Below are 22,984 nucleotides of genomic sequence, written 5' to 3'. Positions count from 1 at the left end.
GGGAAGCACGGGCAGCTTGTCGAGCATCGGTGGTTCAATGGCATGTGCCTCAGTAGTGCAGTAGGCAGCGCGTAAGTCTCATAATCTTAAGGCTTGCCGGCACGATAGCTCAGCGTGTTCGGTCTGAGAGTTATCTGCCCTCTGTAATAAAAGACCGAGTCAACGATGAACTTGAACGGGCGCCATCGGACGTCCGCCCCTAACAAATGCAACGAAAGAAATGGGAACAAAAAAAAAAAAAAAATTGGTGAATGCTCGCTTAGCATGCGGACGGCTCGGGTTCGATTCCCGGCCTATGCATCGTTCTGCTGTTCTCGCTATAATGCTGCCGCGCCGATTCCTCGCCTGAGCTGCGTCAGCCTCAGGAATGTATAGCTGGATTCGCTGTGAGAAGAACCATACACGCAGCACGCAATAGACCGTACTTGAACGGTCGCGTGCTATTTCTGAACTCTGACGTCGGCCTGGCCCAACAGGCCGCTGTGTTCAGGTGCCGCTAGGGCGATGTACTGTAAACTCGGGCAGTGCTGCGTTCCGTTGAAAAAGCTGCGGCAGCAGTTTAATCTAGCAAGTAGGGAAAGCACGTGTAGCAACACAACACATTCTTGAGAAAGTGCAAACTGTCTATCTCTAATATGAGAGACTTACCAAGTTTCCTGTAACGTTACTTGCAACGTGCCTCGGTAGCGCAGTAGGTAGCGCGTAAGTCTCATAATCTTAAGGTCGTGAGTTCGATCCTCACCCGGGGCATTTAATTTGCTGTACATCATGGCTGAATTAACGGCGTTGCTGTTGCTAGGGAACGAACTTAATTGTCGTTCGTTATCCACGCCTCAGCGTCAATATGTTTATTTCCAATTATGACAACGTACAACTTTGATCTTTCTCTTCCCTTGTTAGGAGTAAAATAATGAATAGTCAATTTCGAGCTGTGCGCCATGCCAGTCTGTAGGCGCAAATATGCTCGCAAACGGAGAACTGCACTGAGTCCAGATTCAGCACGAAATACGAGAGGAGACGGAGAAAACCTCACGCTTGTCGACCAAATCCGGTGTGGTCTAGTGGCTAGGATACCTGGCTTTCACCCAGGAGGCCCGGGTTCGATTCCCGGTACCGGAACGGAAGTTTTTGCGCACTCAACGCTCCATGTTTTGGCCTTCGAACTGTCGTTTGTCGCCCACCTTCCGAAGCTTCGACCGAACGTAATCGGGGAAAACAGGCACATGATGCAGTTACTGTCGGCACCGGAATAAAGGGAGAAGAGGCACTGGTCCGCTGTTGGGCTGCTACCAGCGTCAGTGGGAAGTCGGTGAAGTCGCCAGTTGCGCCAGAAGCCAGAAATTACCGTAGTACGCCTACACACGCGTTCCAGTTATTTACATTGCTTGCAGCCGCTCCATCCACAACGAGCGTGAGCCCGGATAGCTCAGTCGGTAGAGCATTAGGCTTTTAACCTAAGGGTCCAGGGTTCAAGTCCCTGTCCGGGCGAAGATTTTAACGTTTCCGTAATGGCTCGTCTCGTAGCGACGGTAGCCCTGCCGTAATCAGTGCACGGAGTTCGTTTCCTGTCAACATTCTGCGCAGACCGGTTGGGTTTTTCACGATTCCAGGGAAACTTCCGTTACGAGCAGTCGTGGCCGAGTGGTTAAGGCGTCTGACTAGAAATCAGATTCCCTCTGGGAGCGTAGGTTCGAGTCCTACCGACTGCGTCGGTTTTTTCTTTTTTTGTTTAAGAACAACGAGCAGAAAATTTCGCAGATTGCCTGTCGTTTTGGTACCTCTCCACACCTGGCCTCTCACAGCCGTTTATAGTGCCTGTCCTTTTGATAAGGGCGAATTCCAAGCGTCAGCTTTCGCGTCAGCCGAGCAAAGTCGGGACAAGTCGGGACATACTACAGGATGGCCTGCGTGGAGCTACGACGAAAAAAACCTTCATTTAACAGCACGCGGCTCACATACTCATACGAAAAAACTAGCGCCACTTGCGGTGGCCGGGAATCGAACCCGGATCAACTGCTTGGAAGGCAACTATGCTCACCATTACACCACCACCGCACAGCCGCTGCTCGCAACGCCCCGCTGTGTCGGCTTCCTGCCCGCCAGCAGCGGCCCACGGTGATAGTAGCTGCAGGCGCCTTACGAGGTAGGAGGGTGCATCCACACGCATTCGGGTAGCGCCTCCACGCACGCTGCGTCTTTGGACAAGACTAGTCGCCGCGGCCGCAAGGTTACTCACACGATAGAGATGAGCATTCGTTTTAAGGCAGTGTAGTGGAGCACTCCGCGTGTGTAGCACTTTTTTCGGTTGTATCCGACGTCGCTGGGTGGCAATCCCACCTTCCCCTGCAGAAAAGTGCTCGGGAAGCACGGGCAGCTTGTCGAGCATCGGTGGTTCAATGGCATGTGCCTCAGTAGTGCAGTAGGCAGCGCGTAAGTCTCATAATCTTAAGGCTTGCCGGCACGATAGCTCAGCGTGTTCGGTCTGAGAGTTATCTGCCCTCTGTAATAAAAGACCGAGTCAACGATGAACTTGAACGGGCGCCATCGGACGTCCGCCCCTAACAAATGCAACGAAAGAAATGGGAACAAAAAAAAAAAAAAAATTGGTGAATGCTCGCTTAGCATGCGGACGGCTCGGGTTCGATTCCCGGCCTATGCATCGTTCTGCTGTTCTCGCTATAATGCTGCCGCGCCGATTCCTCGCCTGAGCTGCGTCAGCCTCAGGAATGTATAGCTGGATTCGCTGTGAGAAGAACCATACACGCAGCACGCAATAGACCGTACTTGAACGGTCGCGTGCTATTTCTGAACTCTGACGTCGGCCTGGCCCAACAGGCCGCTGTGTTCAGGTGCCGCTAGGGCGATGTACTGTAAACTCGGGCAGTGCTGCGTTCCGTTGAAAAAGCTGCGGCAGCAGTTTAATCTAGCAAGTAGGGAAAGCACGTGTAGCAACACAACAGATTCTTGAGAAAGCGCAAACTATCTCTAATATGAGAGACTTACCAAGTTTCCTGTAACGTTACTTGCAACGTGCCTCGGTAGCGCAGTAGGTAGCGCGTAAGTCTCATAATCTTAAGGTCGTGAGTTCGATCCTCACCCGGGGCATTTAATTTGCTGTACATCATGGCTGAATTAACGGCGTTGCTGTTGCTAGGGAACGAACTTAATTGTCGTTCGTTATCCACAAGGAGTCTACACCTCAGCGCCAATATGTTTATTTCCAATTATGACAACGTACAACTTTGATCTTTCTCTTCCCTTGTTAGGAGTAAAATAATGAATAGTCAATTTCGAGCTGTGCGCCATGCCAGTCTGTAGGCGCAAATATGCTCGCAAACGGAGAACTGCACTGAGTCAAAATTCAGCACGAAATACGAGAGGTGACGGAGAAAACCTCACGCTTGTCGACCAAATCCGGTGTGGTCTAGTGGCTAGGATACCTGGCTTTCACCCAGGAGGCCCGGGTTCGATTCCCGGTACCGGAACGGAAGTTTTTGCGCACTCAACGCTCCATGTTTTGGCCTTCGAACTGTCGTTTGTCGCCCACCTTCCGAAGCTTCGACCGAACGTAATCGGGGAAAACAGGCACATGATGCAATTACTGTCGGCACCGGAATAAAGGGAGAAGAGGCACTGGTCCGCTGTTGGGCTGCTACCAGCGTCAGTGGGAAGTCGGTGAAGTCGCCAGTTGCGCCAGAAGCCAGAAATTACCGTAGTACGCCTACACACGCGTTCCAGTTATTTACATTGCTTGCAGCCGCTCCATCCACAACGAGCGTGAGCCCGGATAGCTCAGTCGGTAGAGCATTAGGCTTTTAACCTAAGGGTCCAGGGTTCAAGTCCCTGTCCGGGCGAAGATTTTAACGTTTCCGTAATGGCTCGTCTCGTAGCGACGGTAGCCCTGCCGTAATCAGTGCACGGAGTTCGTTTCCTGTCAACATTCTGCGCAGACCGGTTGGGTTTTTCACGATTCCAGGGAAACTTCCGTTACGAGCAGTCGTGGCCGAGTGGTTAAGGCGTCTGACTAGAAATCAGATTCCCTCTGGGAGCGTAGGTTCGAGTCCTACCGACTGCGTCGGTGTTTTCTTTTTTTGTTTAAGAACAACGAGCAGAAAATTTCGCAGATTGCCTGTCGTTTTGGTACCTCTCCACACCTGGCCTCTCACAGCCGTTTATAGTGCCTGTCCTTTTGATAAGGGCGAATTCCAAGCGTCAGCTTTCGCGTCAGCCGAGCAAAGTCGGGACAAGTCGGGACATACTACAGGATGGCCTGCGTGGAGCTACGACGAAAAAAACCTTCATTTAACAGCACGCGGCTCACATACTCATACGAAAAAACTAGCGCCACTTGCGGTGGCCAGGAATCGAACCCGGATCAACTGCTTGGAAGGCAACTATGCTCACCATTACACCACCACCGCACAGCCGCTGCTCGCAACGCCCCGCTGTGTCGGCTTCCTGCCCGCCAGCAGCGGCCCACGGTGATAGTAGCTGCAGGCGCCTTACGAGGTAGGAGGGTGCATCCACACGCATTCGGGTAGCGCCTCCACGCACGCTGCGTCTTTGGACAAGACTAGTCGCCGCGGCCGCAAGGTTACTCACACGATAGAGATGAGCATTCGTTTTAAGGCAGTGTAGTGGAGCACTCCGCGTGTGTAGCACTTTTTTCGGTTGTATCCGACGTCGCTGGGTGGCAATCCCACCTTCCCCTGCAGAAAAGTGCTCGGGAAGCACGGGCAGCTTGTCGAGCATCGGTGGTTCAATGGCATGTGCCTCAGTAGTGCAGTAGGCAGCGCGTAAGTCTCATAATCTTAAGGCTTGCCGGCACGATAGCTCAGCGTGTTCGGTCTGAGAGTTATCTGCCCTCTGTAATAAAAGACCGAGTCAACGATGAACTTGAACGGGCGCCATCGGACGTCCGCCCCTAACAAATGCAACGAAAGAAATGGGAACAAAAAAAAAAAAAAATTGGTGAATGCTCGCTTAGCATGCGGACGGCTCGGGTTCGATTCCCGGCCTATGCATCGTTCTGCTGTTCTCGCTATAATGCTGCCGCGCCGATTCCTCGCCTGAGCTGCGTCAGCCTCAGGAATGTATAGCTGGATTCGCTGTGAGAAGAACCATACACGCAGCACGCAATAGACCGTACTTGAACGGTCGCGTGCTATTTCTGAACTCTGACGTCGGCCTGGCCCAACAGGCCGCTGTGTTCAGGTGCCGCTAGGGCGATGTACTGTAAACTCGGGCAGTGCTGCGTTCCGTTGAAAAAGCTGCGGCAGCAGTTTAATCTAGCAAGTAGGGAAAGCACGTGTAGCAACACAACAGATTCTTGAGAAAGCGCAAACTATCTCTAATATGAGAGACTTACCAAGTTTCCTGTAACGTTACTTGCAACGTGCCTCGGTAGCGCAGTAGGTAGCGCGTAAGTCTCATAATCTTAAGGTCGTGAGTTCGATCCTCACCCGGGGCATTTAATTTGCTGTACATCATGGCTGAATTAACGGCGTTGCTGTTGCTAGGGAACGAACTTAATTGTCGTTCGTTATCCACAAGGAGTCTACACCTCAGCGCCAATATGTTTATTTCCAATTATGACAACGTACAACTTTGATCTTTCTCTTCCCTTGTTAGGAGTAAAATAATGAATAGTCAATTTCGAGCTGTGCGCCATGCCAGTCTGTAGGCGCAAATATGCTCGCAAACGGAGAACTGCACTGAGTCAAAATTCAGCACGAAATACGAGAGGTGACGGAGAAAACCTCACGCTTGTCGACCAAATCCGGTGTGGTCTAGTGGCTAGGATACCTGGCTTTCACCCAGGAGGCCCGGGTTCGATTCCCGGTACCGGAACGGAAGTTTTTGCGCACTCAACGCTCCATGTTTTGGCCTTCGAACTGTCGTTTGTCGCCCACCTTCCGAAGCTTCGACCGAACGTAATCGGGGAAAACAGGCACATGATGCAATTACTGTCGGCACCGGAATAAAGGGAGAAGAGGCACTGGTCCGCTGTTGGGCTGCTACCAGCGTCAGTGGGAAGTCGGTGAAGTCGCCAGTTGCGCCAGAAGCCAGAAATTACCGTAGTACGCCTACACACGCGTTCCAGTTATTTACATTGCTTGCAGCCGCTCCATCCACAACGAGCGTGAGCCCGGATAGCTCAGTCGGTAGAGCATTAGGCTTTTAACCTAAGGGTCCAGGGTTCAAGTCCCTGTCCGGGCGAAGATTTTAACGTTTCCGTAATGGCTCGTCTCGTAGCGACGGTAGCCCTGCCGTAATCAGTGCACGGAGTTCGTTTCCTGTCAACATTCTGCGCAGACCGGTTGGGTTTTTCACGATTCCAGGGAAACTTCCGTTACGAGCAGTCGTGGCCGAGTGGTTAAGGCGTCTGACTAGAAATCAGATTCCCTCTGGGAGCGTAGGTTCGAGTCCTACCGACTGCGTCGGTGTTTTCATTTTTTGTTTAAGAACAACGAGCAGAAAATTTCGCAGATTGCCTGTCGTTTTGGTACCTCTCCACACCTCGCCTCTCACAGCCGTTTATAGTGCCTGTCCTTTTGATAAGGGCGAATTCCAAGCGTCAGCTTTCGCGTCAGCCGAGCAAAGTCGGGACAAGTCGGGACATACTACAGGAAGGCCTGCGTGGAGCTACGACGAAAAAAAACCTTCATTTAACAGCACGCGGCTCACATACTCATACGAAAAAACTAGCGCCACTTGCGGTGGCCGGGAATCGAACCCGGATCAACTGCTTGGAAGGCAACTATGCTCACCATTACACCACCACCGCACAGCCGCTGCTCGCAACGCCCCGCTGTGTCGGCCTCCTGCCCGCCAGCAGCGGCCCACGGTGATAGTAGCTGCAGGCGCTTTACGAGGTAGGAGGGTGCATCCACACGCATTCGGGTAGCGCCTCCACGCACGCTGCGTCTTTGGACAAGACTAGTCGCCGCGGCCGCAAGGTTACTCACACGATAGAGATGAGCATTCGTTTTAAGGCAGTGTAGTGGAGCACTCCGCGTGTGTAGCACTTTTTTCGGTTGTATCCGACGTCGCTGGGTGGCAATCCCACTTTCCCCTGCAGAAAAGTGCTCGGGAAGCACGGGCAGCTTGTCGAGCATCGGTGGTTCAATGGCATGTGCCTCAGTAGAGCAGTAGGCAGCGCGTAAGTCTCATAATCTTAAGGCTTGCCGGCACGATAGCTCAGCGTGTTCGGTCTGAGAGTTATCTGCCCTCTGTAATAAAAGACCGAGTCAACGATGAACTTGAACGGGCGCCATCGGACGTCCGCCCCTAACAAATGCAACGAAAGAAATGGGAACAAAAAAAAAAAAAAAATTGGTGAATGCTCGCTTAGCATGCGGACGGCTCGGGTTAGATTCCCGGCTGATGCATCGTTCTGCTGTTCTCGCTATAACGCTGCCGCGCCGATTTCTCGCCTGAGCTGCGCCAGCCTCAGGAATGTATAGCAGGATTCGCTGTGAGAAGAACCATACACGCAGCACGCAATAGACCGTACTTGAACGGTCGCGTGCTATTTCTGAACTCTGACGTCGGCCTGGCCCAACAGGCCGCTGTGTTCAGGTGCCGCAAGGGCGATGTACTGTAAACTCGGGCAGTGCTGCGTTCCGTTGAAAAAGCTGCGGCAGCAGTTTAATCTAGCAAGTAGGGAAAGCACGTGTAGCAACACAACAGATTCTTGAGAAAGCGCAAACTATCTCTAATATGAGAGACTTACCAAGTTTCCTGTAACGTTACTTGCAACGTGCCTCGGTAGCGCAGTAGGTAGCGCGTAAGTCTCATAATCTTAAGGTCGTGAGTTCGATCCTCACCCGGGGCATTTAATTTGCTGTACATCATGGCTGAATTAACGGCGTTGCTGTTGCTAGGGAACGAACTTAATTGTCGTTCGTTATCCACAAGGAGTCTACACCTCAGCGCCAATATGTTTATTTCCAATTATGACAACGTACAACTTTGATCTTTCTCTTCCCTTGTTAGGAGTAAAATAATGAATAGTCAATTTCGAGCTGTGCGCCATGCCAGTCTGTAGGCGCAAATATGCTCGCAAACGGAGAACTGCACTGAGTCAAAATTCAGCACGAAATACGAGAGGTGACGGAGAAAACCTCACGCTTGTCGACCAAATCCGGTGTGGTCTAGTGGCTAGGATACCTGGCTTTCACCCAGGAGGCCCAGGTTCGATTCCCGGTACCGGAACGGAAGTTTTTGCGCACTCAACGCTCCATGTTTTGGCCTTCGAACTGTCGTTTGTCGCCCACCTTCCGAAGCTTCGACCGAACGTAATCGGGGAAAACAGGCACATGATGCAATTACTGTCGGCACCGGAATAAAGGGAGAAGAGGCACTGGTCCGCTGTTGGGCTGCTACCAGCGTCAGTGGGAAGTCGGTGAAGTCGCCAGTTGCGCCAGAAGCCAGAAATTACCGTAGTACGCCTACACACGCGTTCCAGTTATTTACATTGCTTGCAGCCGCTCCATCCACAACGAGCGGGAGCCCGGATAGCTCAGTCGGTAGAGCATTAGGCTTTTAACCTAAGGGTCCAGGGTTCAAGTCCCTGTCCGGGCGAAGATTTTAACGTTTCCGTAATGGCTCGATATAGCACGGGTTTTCTAGCGTCAGCGCGGCGTCACGTGAAGTCAGCGAAGTGAATATTACACGAGTCGAGTCGACATGTTTGCTTGTTACGATGATGGAAGCAGAAGAAATGTGTGTGGGACTTCACTGCATCGGCTGCTCGCCTTTCAGCGTCCCTGTGTCTTATCAGACGAAGGTGACTGTGAAATTGGCGACGAGGCAGAGGTGAACAAACACATGCAAACAGCAACGTTCAATGTCAGCCGAAATAGCTCAGTTGGGAGAGCGTTAGACTGAAGATCTATAGGTCCCTGGTTCGATCCCGGGTTTCGGCAGGTATTCCTTTTGATGCGACGCCAATGGAATTGCTCTGCGTTGGTGATAATGCAACTACCGCTGACAACAAAAATGACACTCTCCTGTAGCTGTTCTGGTTGTCTAGTGCATGCCATAAGAGGAACTCACTAGACAACTAACTCCCTTAGAAGCAAAAGAATCAAAAATGTCCTACCGACTGCGTTCCTTTTTCTGTGTCAGGTGGTGAAGAACGTCTTCAACGGAACCGTGAAACGAGCGAAAACGTGGGAAACATTGCATTCGAAATGTTTGCGAATTTTCCAATTGCCCACTGAGTGTCGACAAAACATGTAAATTCTCTGCTCCAACGTATGAGACGTAACGACTCCTGCAATTTGTTGTTGCATCGTGTGTCAGCAGTCTTCGATAGTGTGTTACGAGCTTAGTGCGATAAGTCTGCAGACAGCATTTAGGCGACGTTTTATTAGTAACGGCCCCATGCAGCGATTGCACAACAGTAAAGGACATGAGTCAATGTATAGTTGTGCATCGTGAGAGGTTTCACAACGTCGTGTGAGCCCGGATAGCTCAGTCGGTAGAGCATTAGGCTTTTTAACCTAAGGGTCCAGGGTTCAAGTCCCTGTCCGGGCGGAAATTTTAATACTTTGGTAGCGATTCGTCTGGTAGCGGTGGAAACGCTACGGAAAATAATGAAGCTACGCCGTTATCTGACACCACAGTGCTTTAAACGGTAGCAGTTGCATGTGTCGGGACAACACCGCGCTACCGGCAGTCGTGGCCGAGTGGTTAAGGCGTCTGACTCGAAATCAGATTCCCTCTGGGAGCGTAGGTTCGAATCCTACCGGCTGCGTGCGATTTTGCGTAAAGAGGAGCAAAAATTTTCGCACACATGCGTGGGCGAATGCGGGTGCAAACCAGTGACGCCATTCTCAACAAGACGAAAGTTTCCGTTTAAGAATACTGAGTTTCGCGACGACCGCTGCTTACTGTGGCCATCGGTTCACCTCGCACTGACGCTGGGACTGCAGAAAGCCGTCGCTGAGATCGTGAGTACACAGATGTGCTCGAAAGTGTTGGACAGAGCGAACATTCATTTCGTTTTAAGAATCGCAATTCAATCATTCGAGTGCGGCAAAGGCAGTGGTGCAGCGTTTCTTTTCTTAAGATCTCGCAGCTGCTTGGAGGTATGTCCATCGTTTTAAGACGACAGAAAACTAGCGTCAGCGGTGCGTCAGTGGGAAGTCGGTGAAGTCGTCATTGGAGCCATAAGCCAGTAATTACAACATGCGAATCACTCGCACACCATGTTGCATGCACTACAACGCTCGGCCGAGGGACCGGACAGCTCAGTCGGTAGAGCGCTAGACCGTCAATCAAAGGGCCCCGGGTTGAAACCCCCGCCAGGCGAAAATTAACACACTGTCGTAACGGCTAATGGAAACCCTACAGAAAAGAGTGACGCCACGCCGCTTTCTGCCATCAGATTGCTTCTAAAGACGGCCGTTTCACTTGTCGGGAGTCGTTTCTGCCACCGGCAGTCGTGGCCGAGTGGTTAAGGCGTCTGACTTGAAATCAGATTCCCTCTGGGAGCGTAGGTTCGAGTCCTGCCGACTGCGAAAATTTTCTCGCTCTCAAAAGATGGACGTTCAGCTGCATCCTAGCAGTTGCGTCACTACTAAACACGTGCGTCACCAGCAATGTGCAGTGTTATTTGATCCAGGGCGCAGCGTTACAGTGGCGCCCAGAAGCCGCAGCTCATCTTATCGTCTCACAGCCGCCCACCGGGTGTTAGTACAAGTGTCGCCTCACTGGGCAGTGCAGATGTGTCCATTTTAGCTTGCACACGATGACGTGTAGCAATTGATGAGCTAACGCAAGTCGAGTGTTTTACCGTGTGTATCTGCTAGATACTGCCTCTCATACGGTGGAGAGGCTCACTCCTTCTTGTGCCTCGTTCTCTGCACACGAGTTGCCCCTGGCATCGATATAGCACGGGTTTTCTAGCGTCAGCGCGGCGTCACGTGAAGTCAGCGAAGTGAATATTACACGAGTCGAGTCGACATGTTTGCTTGTTACGATGATGGAAGCAGAAGAAATGTGTGTGGGACTTCACTGCATCGGCTGCTCGCCTTTCAGCGTCCCTGTGTCTTATCAGACGAAGGTGACTGTGAAATTGGCGACGAGGCAGAGGTGAACAAACACATGCAAACAGCAACGTTCGATGTCAGCCGAAATAGCTCAGTTGGGAGAGCGTTAGACTGAAGATCTAAAGGTCCCTGGTTCGATCCCGGGTTTCGGCAGGTATTCCTTTTGATGCGACGCCAATGGAATTGCTCTGCGTTGGTGATAATGCAACTACCGCTGACAACAAAAATGACACTCTCCTGTAGCTGTTCTGGTTGTCTAGTGCATGCCATAAGAGGAACTCACTAGACAACTAACTCCCTTAGAAGCAAAAGAATCAAAAATGTCCTACCGACTGCGTTCCTTTTTCTGTGTCAGGTGGTGAAGAACGTCTTCAACGGAACCGTGAAACGAGCGAAAACGTGGGAAACATTGCATTCGAAATGTTTGCGAATTTTCCAATTGCCCACTGAGTGTCGACAAAACATGTAAATTCTCTGCTCCAACGTATGAGACGTAACGACTCCTGCAATTTGTTGTTGCATCGTGTGTCAGCAGTCTTCGATAGTGTGTTACGAGCTTAGTGCGATAAGTCTGCAGACAGCATTTAGGCGACGTTTTATTAGTAACGGCCCCATGCAGCGATTGCACAACAGTAAAGGACATGAGTCAATGTATAGTTGTGCATCGTGAGAGGTTTCACAACGTCGTGTGAGCCCGGATAGCTCAGTCGGTAGAGCATTAGGCTTTTTAACCTAAGGGTCCAGGGTTCAAGTCCCTGTCCGGGCGGAAATTTTAATACTTTGGTAGCGATTCGTCTGGTAGCGGTGGAAACGCTACGGAAAATAATGAAGCTACGCCGTTATCTGACACCACAGTGCTTTAAACGGTAGCAGTTGCATGTGTCGGGACAACACCGCGCTACCGGCAGTCGTGGCCGAGTGGTTAAGGCGTCTGACTCGAAATCAGATTCCCTCTGGGAGCGTAGGTTCGAATCCTACCGGCTGCGTGCGATTTTGCGTAAAGAGGAGCAAAAATTTTCGCACACATGCGTGGGCGAATGCGGGTGCAAACCAGTGACGCCATTCTCAACAAGACGAAAGTTTCCGTTTAAGAATACTGAGTTTCGCGACGACCGCTGCTTACTGTGGCCATCGGTTCACCTCGCACTGACGCTGGGACTGCAGAAAGCCGTCGCTGAGATCGTGAGTACACAGATGTGCTCGAAAGTGTTGGACAGAGCGAACATTCATTTCGTTTTAAGAATCGCAATTCAATCATTCGAGTGCGGCAAAGGCAGTGGTGCAGCGTTTCTTTTCTTAAGATCTCGCAGCTGCTTGGAGGTATGTCCATCGTTTTAAGACGACAGAAAACTAGCGTCAGCGGTGCGTCAGTGGGAAGTCGGTGAAGTCGTCATTGGAGCCATAAGCCAGTAATTACAACATGCGAATCACTCGCACACCATGTTGCATGCACTACAACGCTCGGCCGAGGGACCGGACAGCTCAGTCGGTAGAGCGCTAGACCGTCAATCAAAGGGCCCCGGGTTGAAACCCCCGCCAGGCGAAAATTAACACACTGTCGTAACGGCTAATGGAAACCCTACAGAAAAGAGTGACGCCACGCCGCTTTCTGCCATCAGATTGCTTCTAAAGACGGCCGTTTCACTTGTCGGGAGTCGTTTCTGCCACCGGCAGTCGTGGCCGAGTGGTTAAGGCGTCTGACTTGAAATCAGATTCCCTCTGGGAGCGTAGGTTCGAGTCCTGCCGACTGCGAAAATTTTCTCGCTCTCAAAAGATGGACGTTCAGCTGCATCCTAGCAGTTGCGTCACTACTAAACACGTGCGTCACCAGCAATGTGCAGTGTTATTTGATCCAGGGCGCAGCGTTACAGTGGCGCCCAGAAGCCGCAGCTCATCTTATCGTCTCACAGCCGCCCACCGGGTGTTAGTACAAGTGTCGCCTCACTGGGCAGTGCAGATGTGTCCATTTTAGCTTGCACACGATGACGTGTAGCAATTGATGAGCTAACGCAAGTCGAGTGTTTTACCGTGTGTATCTGCTAGATACTGCCTCTCATACGGTGGAGAGGCTCACTCCTTCTTGTGCCTCGTTCTCTGCACACGAGTTGCCCCTGGCATCGATATAGCACGGGTTTTCTAGCGTCAGCGCGGCGTCACGTGAAGTCAGCGAAGTGAATATTACACGAGTCGAGTCGACATGTTTGCTTGTTACGATGATGGAAGCAGAAGAAATGTGTGTGGGACTTCACTGCATCGGCTGCTCGCCTTTCAGCGTCCCTGTGTCTTATCAGACGAAGGTGACTGTGAAATTGGCGACGAGGCAGAGGTGAACAAACACATGCAAACAGCAACGTTCGATGTCAGCCGAAATAGCTCAGTTGGGAGAGCGTTAGACTGAAGATCTAAAGGTCCCTGGTTCGATCCCGGGTTTCGGCAGGTATTCCTTTTGATGCGACGCCAATGGAATTGCTCTGCGTTGGTGATAATGCAACTACCGCTGACAACAAAAATGACACTCTCCTGTAGCTGTTCTGGTTGTCTAGTGCATGCCATAAGAGGAACTCACTAGACAACTAACTCCCTTAGAAGCAAAAGAATCAAAAATGTCCTACCGACTGCGTTCCTTTTTCTGTGTCAGGTGGTGAAGAACGTCTTCAACGGAACCGTGAAACGAGCGAAAACGTGGGAAACATTGCATTCGAAATGTTTGCGAATTTTCCAATTGCCCACTGAGTGTCGACAAAACATGTAAATTCTCTGCTCCAACGTATGAGACGTAACGACTCCTGCAATTTGTTGTTGCATCGTGTGTCAGCAGTCTTCGATAGTGTGTTACGAGCTTAGTGCGATAAGTCTGCAGACAGCATTTAGGCGACGTTTTATTAGTAACGGCCCCATGCAGCGATTGCACAACAGTAAAGGACATGAGTCAATGTATAGTTGTGCATCGTGAGAGGTTTCACAACGTCGTGTGAGCCCGGATAGCTCAGTCGGTAGAGCATTAGGCTTTTTAACCTAAGGGTCCAGGGTTCAAGTCCCTGTCCGGGCGGAAATTTTAATACTTTGGTAGCGATTCGTCTGGTAGCGGTGGAAACGCTACGGAAAATAATGAAGCTACGCCGTTATCTGACACCACAGTGCTTTAAACGGTAGCAGTTGCATGTGTCGGGACAACACCGCGCTACCGGCAGTCGTGGCCGAGTGGTTAAGGCGTCTGACTCGAAATCAGATTCCCTCTGGGAGCGTAGGTTCGAATCCTACCGGCTGCGTGCGATTTTGCGTAAAGAGGAGCAAAAATTTTCGCACACATGCGTGGGCGAATGCGGGTGCAAACCAGTGACGCCATTCTCAACAAGACGAAAGTTTCCGTTTAAGAATACTGAGTTTCGCGACGACCGCTGCTTACTGTGGCCATCGGTTCACCTCGCACTGACGCTGGGACTGCAGAAAGCCGTCGCTGAGATCGTGAGTACACAGATGTGCTCGAAAGTGTTGGACAGAGCGAACATTCATTTCGTTTTAAGAATCGCAATTCAATCATTCGAGTGCGGCAAAGGCAGTGGTGCAGCGTTTCTTTTCTTAAGATCTCGCAGCTGCTTGGAGGTATGTCCATCGTTTTAAGACGACAGAAAACTAGCGTCAGCGGTGCGTCAGTGGGAAGTCGGTGAAGTCGTCATTGGAGCCATAAGCCAGTAATTACAACATGCGAATCACTCGCACACCATGTTGCATGCACTACAACGCTCGGCCGAGGGACCGGACAGCTCAGTCGGTAGAGCGCTAGACCGTCAATCAAAGGGCCCCGGGTTGAAACCCCCGCCAGGCGAAAATTAACACACTGTCGTAACGGCTAATGGAAACCCTACAGAAAAGAGTGACGCCACGCCGCTTTCTGCCATCAGATTGCTTCTAAAGACGGCCGTTTCACTTGTCGGGAGTCGTTTCTGCCACCGGCAGTCGTGGCCGAGTGGTTAAGGCGTCTGACTTGAAATCAGATTCCCTCTGGGAGCGTAGGTTCGAGTCCTGCCGACTGCGAAAATTTTCTCGCTCTCAAAAGATGGACGTTCAGCTGCATCCTAGCAGTTGCGTCACTACTAAACACGTGCGTCACCAGCAATGTGCAGTGTTATTTGATCCAGGGCGCAGCGTTACAGTGGCGCCCAGAAGCCGCAGCTCATCTTATCGTCTCACAGCCGCCCACCGGGTGTTAGTACAAGTGTCGCCTCACTGGGCAGTGCAGATGTGTCCATTTTAGCTTGCACACGATGACGTGTAGCAATTGATGAGCTAACGCAAGTCGAGTGTTTTACCGTGTGTATCTGCTAGATACTGCCTCTCATACGGTGGAGAGGCTCACTCCTTCTTGTGCCTCGTTCTCTGCACACGAGTTGCCCCTGGCATCGATATAGCACGGGTTTTCTAGCGTCAGCGCGGCGTCACGTGAAGTCAGCGAAGTGAATATTACACGAGTCGAGTCGACATGTTTGCTTGTTACGATGATGGAAGCAGAAGAAATGTGTGTGGGACTTCACTGCATCGGCTGCTCGCCTTTCAGCGTCCCTGTGTCTTATCAGACGAAGGTGACTGTGAAATTGGCGACGAGGCAGAGGTGAACAAACACATGCAAACAGCAACGTTCGATGTCAGCCGAAATAGCTCAGTTGGGAGAGCGTTAGACTGAAGATCTAAAGGTCCCTGGTTCGATCCCGGGTTTCGGCAGGTATTCCTTTTGATGCGACGCCAATGGAATTGCTCTGCGTTGGTGATAATGCAACTACCGCTGACAACAAAAATGACACTCTCCTGTAGCTGTTCTGGTTGTCTAGTGCATGCCATAAGAGGAACTCACTAGACAACTAACTCCCTTAGAAGCAAAAGAATCAAAAATGTCCTACCGACTGCGTTCCTTTTTCTGTGTCAGGTGGTGAAGAACGTCTTCAACGGAACCGTGAAACGAGCGAAAACGTGGGAAACATTGCATTCGAAATGTTTGCGAATTTTCCAATTGCCCACTGAGTGTCGACAAAACATGTAAATTCTCTGCTCCAACGTATGAGACGTAACGACTCCTGCAATTTGTTGTTGCATCGTGTGTCAGCAGTCTTCGATAGTGTGTTACGAGCTTAGTGCGATAAGTCTGCAGACAGCATTTAGGCGACGTTTTATTAGTAACGGCCCCATGCAGCGATTGCACAACAGTAAAGGACATGAGTCAATGTATAGTTGTGCATCGTGAGAGGTTTCACAACGTCGTGTGAGCCCGGATAGCTCAGTCGGTAGAGCATTAGGCTTTTTAACCTAAGGGTCCAGGGTTCAAGTCCCTGTCCGGGCGGAAATTTTAATACTTTGGTAGCGATTCGTCTGGTAGCGGTGGAAACGCTACGGAAAATAATGAAGCTACGCCGTTATCTGACACCACAGTGCTTTAAACGGTAGCAGTTGCATGTGTCGGGACAACACCGCGCTACCGGCAGTCGTGGCCGAGTGGTTAAGGCGTCTGACTCGAAATCAGATTCCCTCTGGGAGCGTAGGTTCGAATCCTACCGGCTGCGTGCGATTTTGCGTAAAGAGGAGCAAAAATTTTCGCACACATGCGTGGGCGAATGCGGGTGCAAACCAGTGACGCCATTCTCAACAAGACGAAAGTTTCCGTTTAAGAATACTGAGTTTCGCGACGACCGCTGCTTACTGTGGCCATCGGTTCACCTCGCACTGACGCTGGGACTGCAGAAAGCCGTCGCTGAGATCGTGAGTACACAGATGTGCTCGAAAGTGTTGGACAGAGCGAACATTCATTTCGTTTTAAGAATCGCAATTCAATCATTCGAGTGCGGCAAAGGCAGTGGTGCAGCGTTTCTTTTCTTAAGATCTCGCAGCTGCTTGGAGGTATGTCCATCGTTTTAAGACGACAGAAAACTAGCGTCAGCGGTGCGTCAGTGGGAAGTCGGTGAAGTCGTCATTGGAGCCATAAGCCAGTAATTACAACATGCGAATCACTCGCACACCATGTTGCATGCACTACAACGCTCGGCCGAGGGACCGGACAGCTCAGTCGGTAGAGCGCTAGACCGTCAATCAAAGGGCCCCGGGTTGAAACCCCCGCCAGGCGAAAATTAACACACTGTCGTAACGGCTAATGGAAACCCTACAGAAAAGAGTGACGCCACGCCGCTTTCTGCCATCAGATTGCTTCTAAAGACGGCCGTTTCACTTGTCGGGAGTCGTTTCTGCCACCGGCAGTCGTGGCCGAGTGGTTAAGGCGTCTGACTTGAAATCAGATTCCCTCTGGGAGCGTAGGTTCGAGTCCTGCCGACTGCGAAAATTTTCTCGCTCTCAAAAGATGGACGTTCAGCTGCATCCTAGCAGTTGCGTCACTACTAAACACGTGCGTCACCAGCAATGTGCAGTGTTATTTGATCCAGGGCGCAGCGTTACAGTGGCGCCCAGAAGCCGCAGCTCATCTTATCGTCTCACAGCCGCCCACCGGGTGTTAGTACAAGTGTCGCCTCACTGGGCAGTGCAGATGTGTCCATTTTAGCTTGCACACGATGACGTGTAGCAATTGATGAGCTAACGCAAGTCGAGTGTTTTACCGTGTGTATCTGCTAGATACTGCCTCTCATACGGTGGAGAGGCTCACTCCTTCTTGTGCCTCGTTCTCTGCACACGAGTTGCCCCTGGCATCGATATAGCACGGGTTTTCTAGCGTCAGCGCGGCGTCACGTGAAGTCAGCGAAGTGAATATTACACGAGTCGAGTCGACATGTTTGCTTGTTACGATGATGGAAGCAGAAGAAATGTGTGTGGGACTTCACTGCATCGGCTGCTCGCCTTTCAGCGTCCCTGTGTCTTATCAGACGAAGGTGACTGTGAAATTGGCGACGAGGCAGAGGTGAACAAACACATGCAAACAGCAACGTTCGATGTCAGCCGAAATAGCTCAGTTGGGAGAGCGTTAGACTGAAGATCTAAAGGTCCTGGTTCGATCCCGGGTTTCGGCAGGTATTCCTTTTGATGCGACGCCAATGGAATTGCTCTGCGTTGGTGATAATGCAACTACCGCTGACAACAAAAATGACACTCTCCTGTAGCTGTTCTGGTTGTCTAGTGCATGCCATAAGAGGAACTCACTAGACAACTAACTCCCTTAGAAGCAAAAGAATCAAAAATGTCCTACCGACTGCGTTCCTTTTTCTGTGTCAGGTGGTGAAGAACGTCTTCAACGGAACCGTGAAACGAGCGAAAACGTGGGAAACATTGCATTCGAAATGTTTGCGAATTTTCCAATTGCCCACTGAGTGTCGACAAAACATGTAAATTCTCTGCTCCAACGTATGAGACGTAACGACTCCTGCAATTTGTTGTTGCATCGTGTGTCAGCAGTCTTCGATAGTGTGTTACGAGCTTAGTGCGATAAGTCTGCAGACAGCATTTAGGCGACGTTTTATTAGTAACGGCCCCATGCAGCGATTGCACAACAGTAAAGGACATGAGTCAATGTATAGTTGTGCATCGTGAGAGGTTTCACAACGTCGTGTGAGCCCGGATAGCTCAGTCGGTAGAGCATTAGGCTTTTTAACCTAAGGGTCCAGGGTTCAAGTCCCTGTCCGGGCGGAAATTTTAATACTTTGGTAGCGATTCGTCTGGTAGCGGTGGAAACGCTACGGAAAATAATGAAGCTACGCCGTTATCTGACACCACAGTGCTTTAAAACGGTAGCAGTTGCATGTGTCGGGACAAACACCGCGCTACCGGCAGTCGTGGCCGAGTGGTTAAGGCGTCTGACTCGAAATCAGATTCCCTCTGGGAGCGTAGGTTCGAATCCTACCGGCTGCGTGCGATTTTGCGTAAAGAGGAGCAAAAATTTTCGCACACATGCGTGGGCGATTGCGGGTGCAAACCAGTGACGCCATTCTCAACAAGACGAATGTTTCCGTTTAAGAATACTGAGTTTCGCGACGACCGCTGCTTACTGTGGCCATCGGTTCACCTCGCACTGACGCTGGACTGCAGAAAGCCGTCGCTGAGATCGTGAGTACACAGATGTGCTCGAAAGTGTTGGACAGAGCGAACATTCATTTCGTTTTAAGAATCGCAATTCAATCATTCGAGTGCGGCAAAGGCAGTGGTGCAGCGTTTCTTTTCTTAAGATCTCGCAGCTGCTTGGAGGTATGTCCATCGTTTTAAGACGACAGAAAACTAGCGTCAGCGGTGCGTCAGTGGGAAGTCGGTGAAGTCGTCATTGGAGCCATAAGCCAGTAATTACAACATGCGAATCACTCGCACACCATGTTGCATGCACTACAACGCTCGGCCGAGGGACCGGACAGCTCAGTCGGTAGAGCGCTAGACCGTCAATCAAAGGGCCCCGGGTTGAAACCCCCGCCAGGCGAAAATTAACACACTGTCGTAACGGCTAATGGAAACCCTACAGAAAAGAGTGACGCCACGCCGCTTTCTGCCATCAGATTGCTTCTAAAGACGGCCGTTTCACTTGTCGGGAGTCGTTTCTGCCACCGGCAGTCGTGGCCGAGTGGTTAAGGCGTCTGACTTGAATCAGATTCCCTCTGGGAGCGTAGGTTCGAGTCCTGCCGACTGCGAAAATTTTCTCGCTCTCAAAAGATGGACGTTCAGCTGCATCCTAGCAGTTGCGTCACTACTAAACACGTGCGTCACCAGCAATGTGCAGTGTTATTTGATCCAGGGGCGCAGCGTTACAGTGGCGCCCAGAAGCCGCAGCTCATCTTATCGTCTCACAGCCGCCCACCGGGTGTTAGTACAAGTGTCGCCTCACTGGGCAGTGCAGATGTGTCCATTTTAGCTTGCACACGATGACGTGTAGCAATTGATGAGCTAACGCAAGTCGAGTGTTTTACCGTGTTATCTGCTAGATACTGCCTCTCCATACGTGGAGAGGCTCACTCCTTCTTGTGCCTCGTTCTCTGCACACGAGTTGCCCCTGGCATCGATATAGCACGGGTTTTCTAGCGTCAGCGCGGGCGTCACGTGAAGTCAGCGAAGTGAATATACACGAGTCGAGTCGACATGTTTGCTTGTTACGATGATGGAAGCAGAAGAAATGTGTGTGGGACTTCACTGCATCGGCTGCTCGCCTTTCAGCGTCCCTGTGTCTTATCAGACGAAGGTGACTGTGAAATTGGCGACGAGGCAGAGGTGAACAAACACATGCAAACAGCAACGTTCGATGTCAGCCGAAATAGCTCAGTTGGGAGAGCGTTAGACTGAAGATCTAAAGGTCCCTGGTTCGATCCCGGGTTTCGGCAGGTATTCCTTTTGATGCGACGCCAATGGAATTGCTCTGCGTTGGTGATAATGCAACTACCGCTGACAACAAAAATGACACTCTCCTGTAGCTGTTCTGGTTGTCTAGTGCATGCCATAAGAGGAACTCACTAGACAACTAACTCCCTTAGAAGCAAAAGAATCAAAAATGTCCTACCGACTGCGTTCCTTTTTCTGTGTCAGGTGGTGAAGAACGTCTTCAACGGAACCGTGAAACGAGCGAAAACGTGGGAAACATTGCATTCGAAATGTTTGCGAATTTTCCAATTGCCACTGAGTGTCGACAAAACATGTAAATTCTCTGCTCCAACGTATGAGACGTAACGACTCCTGCAATTTGTTGTTGCATCGTGTGTCAGCAGTCTTCGATAGTGTGTTACGAGCTTAGTGCGATAAGTCTGCAGACAGCATTTAGGCGACGTTTTATTAGTAACGGCCCCATGCAGCGATTGCACAACAGTAAAGGACATGAGTCAATGTATAGTTGTGCATCGTGAGAGGTTTCACAACGTCGTGTGAGCCCGGATAGCTCAGTCGGTAGAGCATTAGGCTTTTTAACCTAAGGGTCCAGGGTTCAAGTCCCTGTCCGGGCGGAAATTTAATACTTTGGTAGCGATTCGTCTGGTAGCGGTGGAAACGCTACGGAAAATAATGAAGCTACGCCGTTATCTGACACCACAGTGCTTTAAACGGTAGCAGTTGCATGTGTCGGGACAACACCGCGCTACCGGCAGTCGTGGCCGAGTGGTTAAGGCGTCTGACTCGAAATCAGATTCCCTCTGGGAGCGTAGGTTCGAATCCTACCGGCTGCGTGCGATTTTGCGTAAAGAGGAGCAAAAATTTTCGCACACATGCGTGGGCGAATGCGGGTGCAAACCAGTGACGCCATTCTCAACAAGACGAAAGTTTCCGTTTAAGAATACTGAGTTTCGCGACGACCGCTGCTTACTGTGGCCATCGGTTCACCTCGCACTGACGCTGGGACTGCAGAAAGCCGTCGCTGAGATCGTGAGTACACAGATGTGCTCGAAAGTGTTGGACAGAGCGAACATTCATTTCGTTTTAAGAATCGCAATTCAATCATTCGAGTGCGGCAAAGGCAGTGGTGCAGCGTTTCTTTTCTTAAGATCTCGCAGCTGCTTGGAGGTATGTCCATCGTTTTAAGACGACAGAAAACTAGCGTCAGCGGTGCGTCAGTGGGAAGTCGGTGAAGTCGTCATTGGAGCCATAAGCCAGTAATTACAACATGCGAATCACTCGCACACCATGTTGCATGCACTACAACGCTCGGCCGAGGGACCGGACAGCTCAGTCGGTAGAGCGCTAGACCGTCAATCAAAGGGCCCCGGGTTGAAACCCCCGCCAGGCGAAAATTAACACACTGTCGTAACGGCTAATGGAAACCCTACAGAAAAGAGTGACGCCACGCCGCTTTCTGCCATCAGATTGCTTCTAAAGACGGCCGTTTCACTTGTCGGGAGTCGTTTCTGCCACCGGCAGTCGTGGCCGAGTGGTTAAGGCGTCTGACTTGAAATCAGATTCCCTCTGGGAGCGTAGGTTCGAGTCCTGCCGACTGCGAAAATTTTCTCGCTCTCAAAAGATGGACGTTCAGCTGCATCCTAGCAGTTGCGTCACTACTAAACACGTGCGTCACCAGCAATGTGCAGTGTTATTTGATCCAGGGCGCAGCGTTACAGTGGCGCCCAGAAGCCGCAGCTCATCTTATCGTCTCACAGCCGCCCACCGGGTGTTAGTACAAGTGTCGCCTCACTGGGCAGTGCAGATGTGTCCATTTTAGCTTGCACACGATGACGTGTAGCAATTGATGAGCTAACGCAAGTCGAGTGTTTTACCGTGTGTATCTGCTAGATACTGCCTCTCATACGGTGGAGAGGCTCACTCCTTCTTGTGCCTCGTTCTCTGCACACGAGTTGCCCCTGGCATCGATATAGCACGGGTTTTCTAGCGTCAGCGCGGCGTCACGTGAAGTCAGCGAAGTGAATATTACACGAGTCGAGTCGACATGTTTGCTTGTTACGATGATGGAAGCAGAAGAAATGTGTGTGGGACTTCACTGCATCGGCTGCTCGCCTTTCAGCGTCCCTGTGTCTTATCAGACGAAGGTGACTGTGAAATTGGCGACGAGGCAGAGGTGAACAAACACATGCAAACAGCAACGTTCGATGTCAGCCGAAATAGCTCAGTTGGAGAGCGTTAGACTGAAGATCTAAAGGTCCCTGGTTCGATCCCGGGTTTCGGCAGGTATTCCTTTTGATGCGACGCCAATGGAATTGCTCTGCGTTGGTGATAATGCAACTACCGCTGACAACAAAAATGACACTCTCCTGTAGCTGTTCTGGTTGTCTAGTGCATGCCATAAGAGGAACTCACTAGACAACTAACTCCCTTAGAAGCAAAAGAATCAAAAATGTCCTACCGACTGCGTTCCTTTTTCTGTGTCAGGTGGTGAAGAACGTCTTCAACGGAACCGTGAAACGAGCGAAAACGTGGGAAACATTGCATTCGAAATGTTTGCGAATTTTCCAATTGCCCACTGAGTGTCGACAAAACATGTAAATTCTCTGCTCCAACGTATGAGACGTAACGACTCCTGCAATTTG

General features: G+C 50.9%; 36 non-coding genes across 36 annotated transcripts; 33 read left to right on the top strand and 3 right to left on the bottom strand.

Moving 5' to 3' along the window:
* The first annotated feature begins 677 nt into the window (after nucleotides 1-677).
* Nucleotides 678-750, top strand: Trnam-cau. Its single transcript has one exon. It is a non-coding gene; the product is annotated as a tRNA-Met (tRNA).
* Nucleotides 751-1,047: 297 nt separating this feature from the next.
* On the top strand, nucleotides 1,048-1,119 carry Trnae-uuc. Its single transcript has one exon. It is a non-coding gene; the product is annotated as a tRNA-Glu (tRNA).
* A 296-nt stretch (nucleotides 1,120-1,415) lies between these two features.
* Nucleotides 1,416-1,488, top strand: Trnak-uuu. The gene has a single exon. It is a non-coding gene; the product is annotated as a tRNA-Lys (tRNA).
* A 139-nt stretch (nucleotides 1,489-1,627) lies between these two features.
* Trnas-aga lies at nucleotides 1,628-1,709 on the top strand. The gene has a single exon. It is a non-coding gene; the product is annotated as a tRNA-Ser (tRNA).
* Nucleotides 1,710-1,983: 274 nt separating this feature from the next.
* Trnag-ucc lies at nucleotides 1,984-2,055 on the bottom strand. The gene has a single exon. It is a non-coding gene; the product is annotated as a tRNA-Gly (tRNA).
* A 977-nt stretch (nucleotides 2,056-3,032) lies between these two features.
* Trnam-cau lies at nucleotides 3,033-3,105 on the top strand. The gene has a single exon. It is a non-coding gene; the product is annotated as a tRNA-Met (tRNA).
* Nucleotides 3,106-3,413: 308 nt separating this feature from the next.
* Trnae-uuc lies at nucleotides 3,414-3,485 on the top strand. The gene has a single exon. It is a non-coding gene; the product is annotated as a tRNA-Glu (tRNA).
* Nucleotides 3,486-3,781: 296 nt separating this feature from the next.
* On the top strand, nucleotides 3,782-3,854 carry Trnak-uuu. Its single transcript has one exon. It is a non-coding gene; the product is annotated as a tRNA-Lys (tRNA).
* A 139-nt stretch (nucleotides 3,855-3,993) lies between these two features.
* On the top strand, nucleotides 3,994-4,075 carry Trnas-aga. The gene has a single exon. It is a non-coding gene; the product is annotated as a tRNA-Ser (tRNA).
* A 274-nt stretch (nucleotides 4,076-4,349) lies between these two features.
* Trnag-ucc lies at nucleotides 4,350-4,421 on the bottom strand. Its single transcript has one exon. It is a non-coding gene; the product is annotated as a tRNA-Gly (tRNA).
* A 976-nt stretch (nucleotides 4,422-5,397) lies between these two features.
* On the top strand, nucleotides 5,398-5,470 carry Trnam-cau. Its single transcript has one exon. It is a non-coding gene; the product is annotated as a tRNA-Met (tRNA).
* A 308-nt stretch (nucleotides 5,471-5,778) lies between these two features.
* On the top strand, nucleotides 5,779-5,850 carry Trnae-uuc. The gene has a single exon. It is a non-coding gene; the product is annotated as a tRNA-Glu (tRNA).
* Nucleotides 5,851-6,146: 296 nt separating this feature from the next.
* Trnak-uuu lies at nucleotides 6,147-6,219 on the top strand. The gene has a single exon. It is a non-coding gene; the product is annotated as a tRNA-Lys (tRNA).
* A 139-nt stretch (nucleotides 6,220-6,358) lies between these two features.
* On the top strand, nucleotides 6,359-6,440 carry Trnas-aga. The gene has a single exon. It is a non-coding gene; the product is annotated as a tRNA-Ser (tRNA).
* A 275-nt stretch (nucleotides 6,441-6,715) lies between these two features.
* Trnag-ucc lies at nucleotides 6,716-6,787 on the bottom strand. Its single transcript has one exon. It is a non-coding gene; the product is annotated as a tRNA-Gly (tRNA).
* A 977-nt stretch (nucleotides 6,788-7,764) lies between these two features.
* On the top strand, nucleotides 7,765-7,837 carry Trnam-cau. Its single transcript has one exon. It is a non-coding gene; the product is annotated as a tRNA-Met (tRNA).
* A 308-nt stretch (nucleotides 7,838-8,145) lies between these two features.
* Trnae-uuc lies at nucleotides 8,146-8,217 on the top strand. Its single transcript has one exon. It is a non-coding gene; the product is annotated as a tRNA-Glu (tRNA).
* Nucleotides 8,218-8,513: 296 nt separating this feature from the next.
* Trnak-uuu lies at nucleotides 8,514-8,586 on the top strand. The gene has a single exon. It is a non-coding gene; the product is annotated as a tRNA-Lys (tRNA).
* Nucleotides 8,587-8,857: 271 nt separating this feature from the next.
* Trnaf-gaa lies at nucleotides 8,858-8,930 on the top strand. The gene has a single exon. It is a non-coding gene; the product is annotated as a tRNA-Phe (tRNA).
* Nucleotides 8,931-9,681: 751 nt separating this feature from the next.
* Trnas-cga lies at nucleotides 9,682-9,763 on the top strand. The gene has a single exon. It is a non-coding gene; the product is annotated as a tRNA-Ser (tRNA).
* Nucleotides 9,764-10,447: 684 nt separating this feature from the next.
* Nucleotides 10,448-10,529, top strand: Trnas-uga. The gene has a single exon. It is a non-coding gene; the product is annotated as a tRNA-Ser (tRNA).
* Nucleotides 10,530-11,140: 611 nt separating this feature from the next.
* Nucleotides 11,141-11,213, top strand: Trnaf-gaa. Its single transcript has one exon. It is a non-coding gene; the product is annotated as a tRNA-Phe (tRNA).
* A 751-nt stretch (nucleotides 11,214-11,964) lies between these two features.
* On the top strand, nucleotides 11,965-12,046 carry Trnas-cga. Its single transcript has one exon. It is a non-coding gene; the product is annotated as a tRNA-Ser (tRNA).
* Nucleotides 12,047-12,730: 684 nt separating this feature from the next.
* On the top strand, nucleotides 12,731-12,812 carry Trnas-uga. Its single transcript has one exon. It is a non-coding gene; the product is annotated as a tRNA-Ser (tRNA).
* A 611-nt stretch (nucleotides 12,813-13,423) lies between these two features.
* On the top strand, nucleotides 13,424-13,496 carry Trnaf-gaa. Its single transcript has one exon. It is a non-coding gene; the product is annotated as a tRNA-Phe (tRNA).
* Nucleotides 13,497-14,247: 751 nt separating this feature from the next.
* Trnas-cga lies at nucleotides 14,248-14,329 on the top strand. The gene has a single exon. It is a non-coding gene; the product is annotated as a tRNA-Ser (tRNA).
* A 684-nt stretch (nucleotides 14,330-15,013) lies between these two features.
* On the top strand, nucleotides 15,014-15,095 carry Trnas-uga. Its single transcript has one exon. It is a non-coding gene; the product is annotated as a tRNA-Ser (tRNA).
* Nucleotides 15,096-15,706: 611 nt separating this feature from the next.
* On the top strand, nucleotides 15,707-15,779 carry Trnaf-gaa. Its single transcript has one exon. It is a non-coding gene; the product is annotated as a tRNA-Phe (tRNA).
* Nucleotides 15,780-16,530: 751 nt separating this feature from the next.
* Nucleotides 16,531-16,612, top strand: Trnas-cga. Its single transcript has one exon. It is a non-coding gene; the product is annotated as a tRNA-Ser (tRNA).
* A 684-nt stretch (nucleotides 16,613-17,296) lies between these two features.
* Nucleotides 17,297-17,378, top strand: Trnas-uga. Its single transcript has one exon. It is a non-coding gene; the product is annotated as a tRNA-Ser (tRNA).
* A 611-nt stretch (nucleotides 17,379-17,989) lies between these two features.
* Nucleotides 17,990-18,061, top strand: Trnaf-gaa. Its single transcript has one exon. It is a non-coding gene; the product is annotated as a tRNA-Phe (tRNA).
* A 753-nt stretch (nucleotides 18,062-18,814) lies between these two features.
* Trnas-cga lies at nucleotides 18,815-18,896 on the top strand. The gene has a single exon. It is a non-coding gene; the product is annotated as a tRNA-Ser (tRNA).
* Nucleotides 18,897-20,271: 1,375 nt separating this feature from the next.
* On the top strand, nucleotides 20,272-20,344 carry Trnaf-gaa. The gene has a single exon. It is a non-coding gene; the product is annotated as a tRNA-Phe (tRNA).
* A 749-nt stretch (nucleotides 20,345-21,093) lies between these two features.
* Trnas-cga lies at nucleotides 21,094-21,175 on the top strand. The gene has a single exon. It is a non-coding gene; the product is annotated as a tRNA-Ser (tRNA).
* Nucleotides 21,176-21,859: 684 nt separating this feature from the next.
* Trnas-uga lies at nucleotides 21,860-21,941 on the top strand. The gene has a single exon. It is a non-coding gene; the product is annotated as a tRNA-Ser (tRNA).
* A 611-nt stretch (nucleotides 21,942-22,552) lies between these two features.
* Nucleotides 22,553-22,624, top strand: Trnaf-gaa. The gene has a single exon. It is a non-coding gene; the product is annotated as a tRNA-Phe (tRNA).
* The last annotated feature ends 360 nt before the right edge of the window (nucleotides 22,625-22,984 follow it).

Source organism: Schistocerca americana, chromosome 3 (assembly GCF_021461395.2).
Source record: "Schistocerca americana isolate TAMUIC-IGC-003095 chromosome 3, iqSchAmer2.1, whole genome shotgun sequence".
Taxonomy (NCBI): domain Eukaryota; kingdom Metazoa; phylum Arthropoda; class Insecta; order Orthoptera; family Acrididae; genus Schistocerca; species Schistocerca americana.
This window is presented reverse-complemented; position numbering and strand designations above follow the sequence as displayed.